Genomic DNA, 15,801 nt, shown 5'->3' with positions numbered 1-15,801 from the left:
TTTTTAAATCATAATTCTCTTCTTCTTCTGGTTACAGCTTTTATTTGCGATACTCACTTTTTACGGCGGGAGCACCACAGTATCCCTGTTCGAAGAGATCACACAGACCCCCAAAATAAAACGAACATGAAATAAATGCATATAAAATTTAAACAATTAATGAAACAAGGAATATAAATAGATAAACGGAAATAGAATACATACAAGGAACATAAATAGATGAACGAAAATAGAATGCATCAATAAAATTAAATGCATCCACACACAAAGAGGGCACCTGCACAATTTTCCCAAAGCAGAGCCCTGCTTTGCATAAGCCCGCCTCTGGAGCGCCGTCATTGGCCATCTGAGGCTGGGGCGGGCCGGCAGCCCGGGCGGCTTAGTCCATCTCCGGCACTTCCTGGATCCCTGGCCGCCCCGGAGCTGTCCTGCTCACCCTTGATCTACCCTCCCGTCAGCACTGGCGGCTCTGGCCGCTGGATTATGCCCGGGAGCCGCCGCAGTTGCTGCCAGGCGGCGAGGTCGCGCGGCGCTGACCTCCGGGTGCCCCGGAAAGGTGAGTTCTCGACTTCCCTAGTGACAGGTGCGCGGGGGCTTAGAAATCTGCCCTTCCCCCTCCCTCCGCAGCAGTATCTGCCAAGGCCTGAAAAAAAAAAAACCCAACCACATTTTTTTTTGTTAGTAAGCGCTGCTATTTCTATTCTATGTACGTATGAGCAGGCTGCTCTTTGCTTGTAATGATGCTTCAAACCCATCCCCTGGTGGTATTTTTTTAGCGTATTAAATCTGATTAAATTGGAGACAGATCTTTAGACATGCATGGAATAAAATGAGGTGCTACGACTGGATGTTTACACGCTTGGATTTTCAAGTAAACCAATTCAAAAGCATTGCCAATATATCTTACGGTATAAAGAGGAATCGGATGCCACCTTTCCTCCTCCTAACCCATGGTGGAGGCCTGTGGTAAAGGCTCCTGCAGTTAGACCTTGTGAATCAGAAATAGTGATTATATATTGTCTAATTAGCTAATGCTTGAGTGAGCAAGAGGAAAAGTACGGTGCATATTGCAATTTGCTGTCGGCTCGGTTGATGCCGATTGCGAGAGCAGTGATGACCTGGTTTAGGCTGTACTTGCATTTAACGTTTGGAAAATGAAGACTGGGAACAACTGCATGTTTCTTCTTAGTAGTATAAGCAAGTGGATCCAGTGATTGCTCACTGGAGTTTTTAAATAGCATTATTTGCCTTTGCTGTAGATTTTGTTTAATTTGCTTTTATTTTTGTAGAGTCATGTATATATGATTTACACACGGACGGGACATGTTCCTTATTTGCTGCAGCAAAAATTGTATATTTCCATTGTTGAATAAAAGAAAACGATTCTGGGCAGCCTGTTTAGTTATTGTTTTAAAATCTACCACTGTTGAGGTTTGGTTTGATTTCTCTTATTAGAGGTGCTAATATTTTAAATGTGTATATCTCTCTATAAATACACGAGTAAACAGAACAATCACATTTACAGCAATATTAAGGAGGCCCTGCCTCTCGAGGCATGGGCCGTATAACTGGGCAGACGTGCGGCAGGCAAGAGGGAGGGGGGAGGGGGGCACAGCCTAGGTGCGGAGAGGGGCGGACAATGGGATTAGGGGCCAGTTCAAACCTGAGCATGAGCCAATGAGACAAGGAAGGCGGCGTCTCTGAGCTCAGGTACTTAGAGGTAGGGCGGGGTGGGGGGAGCACATTTGCAGCCTGGAAGCGAGAGCAACAGGCTGACCTCAGCACGGCTGTGCTACAACAGTTTTGCTTTTACTTTCACTTTGCCTCCAGCACGGCTGTGCTGTAAGAGGAGCAGATCAGCTAAAGGAGCAGGAATGATTTCTTTGATTAGATCATTGGGTAAAGTACAAAGATTTTGTGGCTGATAGGCAAAATGTTGAGAATATTAATGGTAATTGTGTGTTGCTAAGGTCTGGAAGGTATGCTCACTCCCTCACCCCTTTTGCATTGAACTGGCTCTGCATTACCAGTACTTTATTTAATGAAAAGGCTTTGAATGCATGGCTGCTTCTGCCTGGAATGTTATTTTATTTAAGGAAATGCCTTAGCACATGGCTGGTTATATATATTTTAACTAATATATATTTAGTGAAACGCCATGGGCACATGGCCACACTTTACCTGTTATTATATATATATTGTATGAACTCATGGCTGGCTTTCAGCACAATGCTTGCTCTGCATTACTTGTTGCTGTATTTATTGAAAGGGCAGTGAGTGCAGGGCTGGTTATCATTCACTTGTAGCCTTTTAAGAAACGCCATTGAAGGGGTCTGCACATGGTGAATGCATAGGTGGTTAGAGCACATGGCTGGCAGTAGCAGGCTTGGTAGCTCAGTGGTTAGAGCACTGATCTTGTAGGCTTGCTTTACTTTAAAATCGACGTTTTCTATGTATTGCTTTACCCCTCGCTCTCTAAATTTCTAGGAAGTGGGCAGGCTTCATGTCTACCATGCTACCTCAACAACCTGTGGATGTGCTTTGTTATACCTAAGTAATCTGACAATTAAAAAGTAGCCAGCATCCCGTAGTTGGGAATTCTGATGATATGTCTTATGGGACAGCGGTATGGCATTTGAGTGCTCAGCCAGGTTAACAGGATGTTTTTTATATTAATCCTAAAGGTGATATTTAGTATTCGGTTACCATTTAAAGGGACAGCTGTCCCATGTGCACGTTTATACTGAATTATAAGGGGTACAGGACCCTCAGCTTGATAGATATGATTTAGGCTGTGCTATGCAGCTCTGTACAAAGTAAATTAAAATATTAATGAAAGGTCGGCTTACATCTTAGCATGGTATTGTGGTTCTTATTGGAAGGGCTTGCCAGCAGAGGTCAGCACATGGCAGCGGCCATTTTGGGAGGTCAGCACATGGCAGCGGCCATTTTGGGAGGTCAGCACATGGCAGCGGCCATTTTGGGAGGTCAGCACATGGCAGCGGCCATTTTGGGAGGTCAGCACATGGACTTTCAGGATTTTCTTTTACTATTACTTTTCTTTTACTCCCCACGGAGTCTGGCCGCCCCTCGCCCCCCCCCCCCCCCCCCCCCACTTTCCTCAGCTGCCCCCACCCCCATCCTATTCCCGTCCAGCCCCCCCAAACTTGCCGGGCCCAAACATGCGCCCCCCCCCCGCTCCTTGCCCCCTCCCCCACCCACCCCCCTTAGCAGGTGTGCGCACACCCACGTTTGGCTACCTATTCATATGCCCCCCCCCCCCCCCCCCCAAAACTGTGCGGGATCTAACCATTTAATATGTCTACACAGCATGGCTACCACTCAGTTTGCTATGGCTTCTGCCCCGTCCGCACTTATGCCGGACCAGGCTCAGGCTCCAGCCAAGCGAGCACGTCGGAAGCCAAGCAAATTGCAGGAAAACTTTGCGGCAACGCCAGAAGTCGAAAAACATAAGACCAAGACAGAGGAATAAGAAGAGGAAATCCGCAAGCACACGACAACCGCGTAGCATCAGCCATTTGGGCTGCTATGTACCGGAGCAGCCCCCTCCACGGGGCATGACCCCTGCAGCACCGCCACGAGAGAACTTCGGCAATGTTACCGAACGACAGCTGCGTCAGCTCATGGACCAAACCTTGTCAGCGGCTGCTATCCATGGCACGGACAGGGTGAAGGCAATGCTGGATGCCTTAACGCATACCACTAGCCCATCCCCTGGCTCAGTGCCCATCGGTCCACAGCACGGTGCAGCGGGCAGCTCCAACAGTTCAGCTGGCAACACCCAGCCACCAGCACGTCAACAGACAGCTCATGGACAACACGGGCAACCGCAAGAAGGACAGAACTGTGAGTACCCTGAGTTAAACCGGGGCCAGGGTAATGCGCAGGTACCCCCAACACAGCCCAGTTACCCACCACCAAGGAATGGCAGCGAAGTGTGGCTGGGGCCACAAAGCGCTCCTACTGACATTTTCGCTGCTATGAAAGCTATTTTCGATAACTGGCATGGGCAGGGTAATGCTAACACTAGCCCAACACAGGAAACAGGGCAGTCAGGACGACCCATGGGGGATATTTTACTTGACACCAACCCCAGCCACAGCTACAGCGGTTGGAACAACGGTGGGTCAGCTGGGGACCAATGGGCACAATACCACTGGTAGCTCAGCCACGAATGGCAATAACGCTGCACAATACACATGTACAGTGGGCTCACTAACCGCGCATGTGTCAGAGGCGTTAAAAGAGAAAATATGGCGCAGCGAATATGTAGATATATTCGAGCTGCTCAGGAAAGAAGGGGAGGGTTCCGATCCCAAATGCCACGAAGCGTGCAAACTCTCAGCTAGGGAGAAACCCTTCATCGCTAAGACGCTAGCTAATTGGTCAGCAGGATTCAGAATTCTGTCATCCATCATAGGTCAAAAATTTCCTGAAAAATGTTGCTCCTTAATTGCTTACCAGGACGTCATTTGTGGTGCTTATCGCATGTATGGCGGTACGGCTTGGTTGGAGTATGATGAGCAGTTCAGAAGGAATATGGCTGTGAACCCAGGTTTAGAATGGGATCGCAAGGATATTGACCTCTGGCTCTCAAAAATCACACCGTACCGACCAGTGCAGGAGGTTGTCCCTGGCTTCCCTGGCAATGCATACCAGCCGAGTACATGGTTAACTCCTCGCCAACATACTTTTACGGGAAGATTTCCATTTCGGCAAGGTCGGCCCTTTCGTCAAGGGCAAAGGTGGGGGCAAGCCACTAGATTTAAACAATTAATGAAACAAGGAATATAAATAGATAAACGGAAATAGAATACATACAAGGAACATAAAGAGATGAACGAAAATAGAATGCATCAATAAAATTAAATGCATCCACACACAGGGCACCTGCACAATTTTCCTAAAGCAGAGCCCTGCTTTGCATAAGCCCGCCTCTGGAGCGCCGTCATTGGCCATCTGAGGCTGGGGCGGGCCGGCAGCCCGGGCCGCTTAGTCCATCTCCGGCACTTCCTGGATCCCTGGCCGCCCCGGAGCTGTCCTGCTCACCCTTGATCTACCCTCCCGTCAGCACTGGCGGCTCTGGCCGCTGGATTATGCCCGGGAGCCGCCGCAGTTGCTGCCAGGCGGCGAGGTTGCGCGGCGCTGACCTCCGGGTGCCCCGGAAAGGTGAGTTCTCGACTTCCCTAGTGACAGGTGCGCGGGGGCTTAGAAATCTGCCCTTCCCCCTCCCTCCGCAGCAGTATCTGCCAAGGCCTGAAAAAAAAAAACCCAACCACATTTTTTTTTTGTTAGTAAGCGCTGCTATTTCTATTCTATGTACGTATGAGCAGGCTGCTCTTTGCTTGTAATGATGCTTCAAACCCATCCCCTGGTGGTATTTTTTTAGCGTATTAAATCTGATTAAATTGGAGACAGATCTTTAGACATGCATGGAATAAAATGAGGTGCTACGACTGGATGTTTACACGCTTGGATTTTCAAGTAAACCAATTCAAAAGCATTGCCAATATATCTTACGGTATAAAGAGGAATCGGCTGCCACCTTTCCTCCTCCTAACCCATGGTGGAGGCCTGTGGTAAAGGCTCCTGCAGTTAGACCTTGTGAATCAGAAATAGTGATTATATATTGTCTAATTAGCTAATGCTTGAGTGAGCAAGAGGAAAAGTACGGTGCATATTGCAATTTGCTGTCGGCTCGGTTGATGCCGATTGCGAGAGCAGTGATGACCTGGTTTAGGCTGTACTTGCATTTAACGTTTGGAAAATGAAGACTGGGAACAACTGCATGTTTCTTCTTAGTAGTATAAGCAAGTGGATCCAGTGATTGCTCACTGGAGTTTTTAAATAGCATTATTTGCCTTTGCTGTAGATTTTGTTTAATTTGCTTTTATTTTTGTAGTGTCATGTATATATGATTTACACACGGACGGGACATGTTCCTTATTTGCTGCAGCAAAAATTGTATATTTCCATTGTTGAATAAAAGAAAACGATTCTGGGCAGCCTGTTTAGTTATTGTTTTAAAATGTACCACTGAGGTTTGGTTTGGTTTCTCTTATTAGAGGTGCTAATATTTTAAATGTGTATATCTCTCTATAAATACACGAGTAAACAGAACAATCACATTTACAGCAATATTATAGTTAGATAGAAAAGGGCATATACTATGTAGCACAAGGTCAGTTTGCAACCAGAATGATTCTGTGATCAGCAAAAGCCGATGGACAGAAGTCCGATTTTCATTTTAGTTTTCAAGCAGCACAGAAAATACAATTCCACAGAAAGAAATCCCCCTGCCTGGTTTACTGAAATGAACACACACACAGTGGTGGCGTGACGTGTGAAAGGGGACTTCTCGATTTGTAATGATTCTGAATGACAGTTTGCCAACACCCGGTTTGTCTCATCGATGTAGATCAGTAACCAGAGATAAGAGAGCCTGGGGTAAAGCCGGAGGATCCTAGAGCGAGGAAGGGAAGGGAAAGCCAGAGATCAGGTGGGCCTTGCGCTCCTTATCTACTGTTACGGTCTGTGGCATCCTTTACTGCCGAAGCCTAATTGCAAGGGTTGTAGATGTGAGGACTAAACACGTTGAATTAAACTTCAGGTAGGGACATTGGATTCTGCTTTCTCGTTCTTGTTCAGGTATAAGCGCCTGTTTGATACTCAGCCATTCATGAGAAGGGATGGCAGACTTTGTTAAGAGATCAGATTGCAATCCAAGCCCTTGTTTACAGTACACGTTGCAAAGGTATGCAAATACCTGCTTGAATGCTGGAGCTGCAGCTAATGACCCGGAATAGACATCAGAGGGCGGCACTGTTTACTTTTGGTTTCATAGGTAGAAGTCTTGTGTATTGTTCATTGTCCGAACATATATGTATGTGTGTGCATATACACAAACCATTCCAGATTTCTTTTTTTTTTTTTTTACCTTCGTAGATACAACACAGTGAATATTTAGTACATGAATAAAGCTTTATAGGTTGATTGTGGATAAAAGAAAAGAGATAACGTTCAGGAAAGTTTTGTCTTCCCTTTGCAAACCTCCATTTCCCATGGGGAAGTACTTCTTGCTTGTAGTAGATCAGAGAACTCTTTAGCGTAAGCATAATATAGCTACTGACAAAGCTTGACACACCTTAATTTTTATTGCATGATGATCATAGTAATATAAGCAAATAAATAAATAGTATAGTGACAGCAGGTAAAGACTGATATGAACCACCCAGTCTGCCCAACAAAGTGCTTAGGGCTCTTAATTGCTGCTTAATGCAGGTTACCCCCTCACCTTCTATTTCATTATTGGCTGTATTCACTAATAATATGGACTGATCCCTGCCTGCTGACTATTCCTGTTTGAAAACTGGTCCACTAAATGTACCCCACACCAGTTACACCTTTTTTGTGAAAAGTTATATGCAGATCTAAACCCCTCCCCAAATCTACCACTTGGAATGACGCCAGTCAGTCTGGGTAAACTTGCACTCCAACAGGACCTCTGCGGGTGGGCTGTTTTGTAAAAGCCCATTTGTGCACACATAGCCACAGAAATCACATTTGAAAACTACTCTCTAAAAGTGCAAGAAAACTGCCAAGTTTTAATGGATCTTTTACACTGCCCTGAACAGTCTCCCAGAAGAGGTGATGGAAACAAAAACAGAAACAGACTTCAAGAAAGCACAAGATAGACACAGACAATCCCTAGTTGTGAAAAAATGAAGGGAAAATTGGTGTAATGAGTGCATTTGCTGACTTTCATTTGTACAGTATTATAAAATTACCCCCTATGTCAAAGCTTTTTGGGCTGTGCTTGCCGCTTTGGAGTTCTGTGCTTTTATATGATTAGAAATATTATTTTGCATTGTTTTGTGGTGGCTAGTTTTATGTTATGTTAAAATTTATTTTAATTGTGCTCATAGGTGGTGTTATACTTGTATTTAATTATGGCAGTTTTATCTACTTGATCTTTTAGGTTTTAATCTAGTTAGGTTGATGTGTGTTAAATTGCAATAATCTTTGTATGTTTTATGTTTGTCTTTGATCTTGTAAATAACCTTGAGTGAGTTTGTTTGTAGAAGCAGTTTAGAAGTTCACTAAATAAATACAATACGATACAATAAATCCATCTTTTCTGTGAAGTCTACCCCCTTGTTCTAGAGCATTCTTTCCTCTGTAACATTCTTGCTTTTTGTGTTCACACCTTGGAGGTATTTGGTTATCTCTATGATATTCTCTCTGTCTTTTCCACTAGGGTGTACATATTTAGATCCTTAAGAGCTTTTAGTGTGGGCTTTGCACCATTTTAGTAGTCCTTCTCCATACCGCCTCCTCTCTGTTTATATCCTCGATGCTGCTTCTCTAGTTGTTTTTAAGGTTAAAAACACTAAAAAGGGAAGAGTAAAATAACATCATGAGAATAGATGTGCTTGAATCACATTAGTTTGGTTTCAGTGAGATGTCAGCATCTGTTTATGCTTTTCTCTAGTTGGGGAGGCATAGCTGTCGAACATTAATGGGGCGTACATTGTGAAACGCTTATTGTTAGTTGTCTGAACAATCCTGCTTTGTAAACATAGAACGTGATGGCAGAAAAATACCATACAGCCTTTTTTGTCTGCCCATCCACAACAAATACTCAGCTCTACAATCCCTACCACTCCCTCAGAGATCTCTGCTTATCCCATGCCTTCCTGAATTCACCAACCTTGTCTCTACTACTTCCAGTGGGAGGCTGTTCCATGCAACCATCACCCTCTCTGGGAAGAAGCTTTTCCTTAAGTTACTCCTGAATCTTTCCCCTTTCAGCCTTATCCTATGCCCTCCTTTTTGCTGAAAGAGGTACACTTCCCATGCATTGATAACTTGGAGGTATTTAAATCTCTCTATCATATCATGCCCAATCCTGCCTTTCTTGTAGAGGATATATGTTTAGATCTTTAAGTCTGTGTTAGGGTTTGAACCCATGACCCTGTGAATTGTAGGCTGTGAATCTGTTATGGAGCTACAGAGGCTGCAGGTTCTTTAGGGAGTCCTAGCATTTTAACCTGCTACAGTATACTATGGAGAACTAGATACTCCTTTGCAGCAGTCCGATTGGACCAGCACTGGGTTTGCCCCAAATGGAACCCAACATATAAGGCATTCCCGGAAGGCACACAGTGCTGGTTCAACCAACATTCTTGGCTCTGGATCCCATGGAAGTGGTATTTGTACCATCCCTGATCTTGTTCCAGGGTTCCTGCCTTTTAATCTATTTTTAGTACTCAAGCTCCACACTTCTTTCCTGGCTCCTGTCCAACCTCTGGTCACTTATCATGCCTCAGGTCTAGCCTTTCCAGATATGCACCGTCCATCCAGGATGGCTCTTGATACCCGAATCCTGATAGCCCTGACAGTTTGGATCAATCCAAACCAGAGGAAAGGTTATGATGGAGCAGCCCTGAGAGCCAAGAGATGTAACAAGCATTCTAAGAATTTCTGGTTCAGCTCCTTACTTTTCAGCGAAAGATGATCTTGCCTTGTTAAAATTTTTTGTTTTTGAGAACCATATATACCATTTCTGGAAAAGATGGACTGTTTTAGAAAGAATTACTGTGGGTTCCTTGCTGGTGTTTGTTTCTCTAAGAGCAAGATCTGCGCAGAACTCAGCAACAAAGTTCCTGCTTAACTAGGCCTCTAGGTTATGATCATCACCTATGGAGGGACAAGGAACACATGGCCATGATCCTGCATGGACTCCATGCTGGCAGTTAGCTTTACAGGAATGGGCTCTCAGCCCACAGACACTGGCTTCTGTGGCTCCATTTCAAGCTGTGCCCACAGTGCCAAAGACTCCACTCCAAGCTGTGCTAGCAGATGCAGGAAATCCAGTGCCTGCTGCTTGTGCAGCCCTGGCTCCAAAGAATCCAGCTCCTGCTGTCTGTGTGGCTCAGGATCCAACTAATCCAGTGCCGGCAGTCCAAGCTACTCTGGCTCCAGCTAGCCCAGTGCTGGCCATCTTCACAGCCCCAGCTCTTTCATAAGTAGACTGGCTCTAGCTGCTCCAACTCTTTCAACTCTATTCCAAGCCACACTTGTTGCTCCTGTGATTCCACTCCTGGCTGCATCAGCAAATTCAAAGATTAATCTGGATCTAGCTATCCTTAGGGCTCCAGTGCCTGTCCTTGCACAGATGAAGTTAGTGCCAGCTATCTCTGCAGCTCTAGTGCCTGCTCTTGCACCAGTGAAGTCCATGCCAGCTGCCTCTTCAATTCCAGTCCTGTCCTTGCATCGGTGAAGTCAGTGCCTGCTGTCTTTACCAGGGCTGGATTTAAGATTTTGGAGCCCATGGGCAGAGTGCCATGGTGGTGCCCCTGTCCAATGTTTCTGTCTGGTAATCTTGTTCCAGTGCACCTGTGTTATCATGTTCCAGTTTTCCTGCTCCACACCTCTCTACAGGCTTCTGTCCGCCATGGGCCTAGCTTCTCCAGGTACACATGTTCCATCTGGGGCGGCCTTTGATAGCTGAGTCCCAAGAGCCTTGACAGTTTGTCCCCATATGCTTTATATCAAAGACCGTTTACCATTTTAGTAGCCAGCCACCCTCTATCCACTTTATATCCTTTTGAAGGTGCAGTATCCAGAATTGTACACAACCTAATGAGGTCTCAGCAGGGACTTATACAGGGGCAATATCACATCCCTGTTTCTGCTGACCATTGTTCTCCTTAGGCACCCAAGCATTTTCTTTTGGCTTTTGCTATCACTGTCTCCACCTGTTTGGCCACTTTCAAGATCATTAAGTATGATTTCCCTCGGATCCTTCTTTCATTTTGTGCTTAGAAATAATTCACCCCCATACTATACCATTTCTTCGAGCTTTTGCAGCCCAAATGCATGATTCTGCATTTTTGTAGCATTAAATTTTAGCTGCCAGAATCTACACCACTCATCAGGCTTCGCTAGATTCCTCCTCATATTTTCTATAATTTCCTGGGGTGCCTACCCTGTTTCAGACTTTGGTATCATCTGCAAAAAGTCAAACCTCTCCCAAAAGTCCTTCTGCAGTATTGCAATATCAATCCCTGCGGCATACCACTAGCATCTATTTACTTATTTATTTATAAAATCTTATATTTCACAACTTCCTAACATTGATCGTTCAGTGCGGATTACAATCTTAAATCTAAAAACAAAGTGCATGCCATATACGTTCCTCTCCTCAGTGAGCTCCATTTACCATTACTCTGTCACCCCCTACTTAACCACTTTCTAACCAGCAGTCAGCCACTTTAGGACCCATTCAAAGGGTACTCTGTTTATTTATAAGTTGTCTATGTGGAATGCTGTCAAAGTCCTTACTAAAATTCAAATACATTACATCTAGCGCTCTCCCCTGATCCAGCTCTCTGGTCACCCGGTCAAAGAAATTGATCAGATTCGTTTGACAAGAACTGCCTTAGGTTTTTTGAAAGATGGTATAACAAGTTTAATAAACTAAAGTAAACCAAACTAAAACCATGCTTGTACTTTGGCTTTGCGCACACACAGCAAAAAAATAATGGCAGTGCTGGAGGGAAATCATGCCCTCCAGAGACATTTCCGTCCTTTAGTATTATCCTCTGCTGGTTTTGCCAGGTCTCCTCTGTGCTCAGATTTTACATTCTGGATTGGATTTCCTTTCTATCTACCTATCTCTTGCTGTATCTGGTTTCTGAAACATCACTATGGGCAGCTCAGGAGCAGACGGTCCCATGCAGACATCTGTTGATTTAGAAAACACGGAGCAGTGCCATTAGGCAATGAACTGCAAATTCCAGTGCTTTCAGCCTTCAATTTCTTTTTGGTTCTTCTGTTATACCTACATAAGTTTTTTTTTTTTTTTTTTTTTAATTTTTATTTAGCATATTTATATACCGTTTTACCAGTATTGATACTGACCAAAGCGGTTTACAATAATATAGTTATAAAAACAAAATCAAAATCAGGTTTAAATATAAGATAACTAAATAAGATAATAAAACAAAGTTTCATCAAAGTAAGAATAAAAATATAATATATTGTATTATCAATAACATAAAAATTAAGGTGACGTAAAGATAAAGACATTGGCAATTACGTGTTGACTTTTGAAAGTACCAATTTAGTTTTCTTTTATATTAGTTTCCAGAAAAATATTAATTTTCATTTTTTCAGAGACTAGATCTGCTCAAATCTAGAAACCTGCAGCATAGAAATATAATGGCAGAAGATTATATGGTATATGTAGTCTGCCAGTCTGTACAACTGCTCAGCTCTACAATTGCTACCACTTCCTCAGATCCCCTGTGCTTGTCCAGTGCTTTCTAGATACTGTCCTTCGCTCCATCACCTCCACCGGGAGGCTGCTGCATGCATCCAGCATGAAATACTGCCTTAGATTATGTCTGAGTCTATCCCTTTTCACCCTTATCTCATGACCCCTTGCTCCAGTCTCTCTTCTGTTGAAAGAGACCCGCCTGCTGTGCACTGATACCTCTGAAGTATTTAAATGTCTTTACTTTATCTCTCTGTTTTGCCCTTTCTGTAGGTTATACATGTTTAGACATTTTAGTCCCTTTATGCTTTAGAAGGAAGATCCTCTATCATTGTAGTAGTCACCCTCTCAACCGAATGCCTATGCTTTACATCCTTTTGAAGGTGTGGTCTCCAGAACTATATGCAGTATTCCAAATGAGGTCTCATGAGGGACTTACACAGTCCTTTTTTTCTGCTGACTATTCCTCCCCCTATGTGCCAAGCTTTTTCTTGGTTTTTGCCATTGCCTTATCCACCTGTTTAGCCACTGTAAGATTGGATACAATCACTCCCACTTCTTGCTTTTATTTCTTGCATGAATGAATTTCACCTCACACTGTACTGCTCCTTTGGGTTTTTACATCTTAAACGTATAACTCACCATTTTTTAACATTAAATCCTAGCTACCAGACTCTAGACCACTCCTCAGGTTTTCCACACCTTTCTGGCTGCCTACCCTGTTGCAGGATTTGGTATCGTTTGTAGAAAGACAAACATTTCTCTATATTCCTTCTGTAGTTTAGTTTACAAAAATGATAAATAGAACCAGTCCAAGGAATGAGCCTTGTGGCACACCACCAGTAATGCCACTTTCCTCAGAGGGAGGTCCATTTTCTAACCCATTCAGTCCCAGAGACCCCAGGATATCCCTAGTGAATATGCACAAGATAAATGTACATACACCAGGTCTTCAGTGCGGGCAGGTTTATCTGCTCCATATTTTTTGTGGATACCCTGAAAACTCAACTGGCTGTGAGGTCCCCAGGACCACCGAGCATATGGTGGCAAATAAAAACGGTAAGGCCCATCCAGTTTGGCCGTTTCTTCTTCCCATTGTGATGGGGCAGAGACTCCCCTCCCTCCTCACAACTAAGGATCCTCTGGTTTTATCCCGTGCTTTCTGGGACCCCAAAACCATGTTTGCCCCCTCCCCCCCCCCATCTCCATCCTGGGAGGCTGGTGCATTTTTCCATCATCCTTTCTATGAAGAAATATTTTGTTATGCTATCCCTTTGTTTCCCCCCCATTGGTATTTTAAATGCAGAGATCCTATAGGTGAGCTTTTGTATCAAAACAGCTGTAGACCAAACAAGGGGGAGCTACCTCTAAGATTAAAAAGATTACAGATTGTATCATCTCCAGTGGAAGGGATTTTTTTATACTCAGGATAGTTAAATTAGGGAATCATTTTACCAGTTGAATTTGTGGCAGCAACACTACATCAATTTAAAAGTTTTTAGAGAAAAAGGATATTGGTGGTGTTAGTTATATTATTAATTTGTATTTCTAGACCATTTTTCCACCTTAACCTCAAGGTTGTTTACACATTTTTTTCAGGTATGATGAGTCCCTTCCCTAAGAGCTTGCAATCTAAATGGGTACCTAAGGCAACAGGAGATAAAGTGACTTCCCCAAGGTCACAGGGAATTTTAATGGGAGAAGTAAGATTTGCACTGTGGTTTCCCTGGGTTTCTGCCTTTTACTCTAACTCTAGGCTACTCTTTCTCCAGTTAGACAAATGCCATTCGGGGGGGGCGGGTAGGCAGAATGTTTTTTGTTTTTTTTTTAGTGTAACATACTTGGCTAGAGATGCACTGGGAGGGGATGGGAGTGGCTCTGTCTTCCCCTGGTTAACCACATAGCAAGGGCTGCCAGGCAATCCATAAGAAAGTTGGACCTCATGTGCTTCTGGTTCTTTTTTTTTCCCCACCTAAACCACTCTATACCTATATAACATTTTGTGTACTGGAGATAAGTGTGAGAATACAGAGCAGCGTTCCCTTTGAAGATTTCAACATCTTCTTGGCAGTGTTGCTTGATTGATTGCTTCACTGTATGATCTAATGATTCCTGTTTATCTCCTTCTGCACAAATATTTGCCTCTGTAACTGGGACCTAATTCTAAACTCCACATGAGTAAATATTTTTAAAAATGGCCTGGTATGAAATACTACTAGGGAATGGACTTTCCTATTAGATTCTGCTGGATTCTTCCAAGTTACTCGGACTGACCATTGTTGGAAACAGGATGCTGGGCTCGATGGACCATTGGTCTGTCTCAGCATGGCATTTCTTATGCTCTTATTTGGAGGCCAATATTCAATAGGTCGTTTAGTTGAGAAGTTATCCAACTAAAGATAGCCAGATAAGTATTTATCCAGCTATAATTTAGCCAGGTAAGTGGCTGAATATGCCACATTTGCCATTTAGATGGATAATTTGTGAGTTATCTTTCTAAATGACTTTTGAATATTGACCTCTAAATCTTTCTTAGTATATATCTCTACCATATTTCAAAGGTAGAGTGAACAAAACCTTGTATGTTTTTTTTGGATTTTTATCTAATCTTTGATATGGATTTATTCTCTCCAGATATTTTTTCTCCCTATTCTCTCAGATCAACCAATTGGTGTGAGGAATTTAATATGGTATAGTATTAGGCCAACTTTAATATTTAACTGAACTATATCAAACATTTATATGTGTAGATTATGGGGCTAAATTAATTTTGGCTTGATGCATACTCCCAGAAAGTTACATAAGAACATTAGCGATACATAGGGGGTCAGACCAGTGGTTCATGAAGCCCGGTATCCTGGTTCTGACTGTGGCCAATCTGGTTGCTTGAAAGACATATCCATCAGATCCTAATGAGGAGATCCATTCCCTTACTGCTCGCATTTATCTCTTGGCAATAAGAGGTTGTGTTCCCCAAGTCTACCTGGCTAATAACTGTTAGTGGTCCAGAAACTTGTCCAAACCTTTTTTTTTTTTTTTTTTTTTTTTTTTTTAAAGCCAATATACTACTGGTCTGGCAACAAATTTTATACCTTATTGTGAGTTGATAAAAAAAAAAACAAAAACAAAAGTTTCTTAAATCTATGTTAAATCTGCTACCAGATAGTGTTTCATGGTATGTCTCTTGGTATTTGAAAAGATAAATAACATTAGGGATGTGCATTTGTTTCAAACAAATTTGTAAAATGTGAAAATACCCCCACATTATTGGATATTGCCATTTTTGTATTTAAAAAAGGCCACTCCAAGGCCCTCCAGCCTTCCTCTCTGAAGCTTTCCAGCCCTTCCCCCCCTTCCTCCTGGGGCTCAGGCCTGCTTGGCTGAGTTGAACCATGCCAGGCCCAGCCGGAGCCTCCTGGGCCCTGACTCTCACTCCAACCCTATAAAAAATGTCTGGGACCAGCGACCTCTTCGATCTCCACTTACCTCATCTGTGGAGT

General features: G+C 43.5%; 1 protein-coding gene across 8 annotated transcripts in view; it reads left to right on the top strand.

The window, feature by feature from the left end:
- The first annotated feature begins 405 nt into the window (after positions 1-405).
- Positions 406-15,801, top strand: part of RALGPS1 (Ral GEF with PH domain and SH3 binding motif 1) — a 965,034-nt gene continuing 949,638 nt past the window's right edge. For 6 of the 8 annotated variants that reach the window (XM_029614240.1, XM_029614239.1, XM_029614238.1 and 3 more), the window contains exon 1: positions 406-556. The gene's annotated coding sequence lies outside the window, so the exon portion shown is untranslated. Of the gene's footprint in view, positions 557-5,050; positions 5,191-15,801 lie in introns of those variants that run through there. The other 2 variants (XM_029614234.1, XM_029614235.1) reach the window with 1 other exon arrangement.

The sequence above is a fragment of the Rhinatrema bivittatum genome, chromosome 8 (genome assembly GCF_901001135.1).
Source record: "Rhinatrema bivittatum chromosome 8, aRhiBiv1.1, whole genome shotgun sequence".
In the NCBI taxonomy this organism is placed as follows: domain Eukaryota; kingdom Metazoa; phylum Chordata; class Amphibia; order Gymnophiona; family Rhinatrematidae; genus Rhinatrema; species Rhinatrema bivittatum.
The sequence above is the reverse complement of the archived record's forward strand: the minus strand, read 5'-3'. Positions and strand labels throughout refer to the sequence as shown.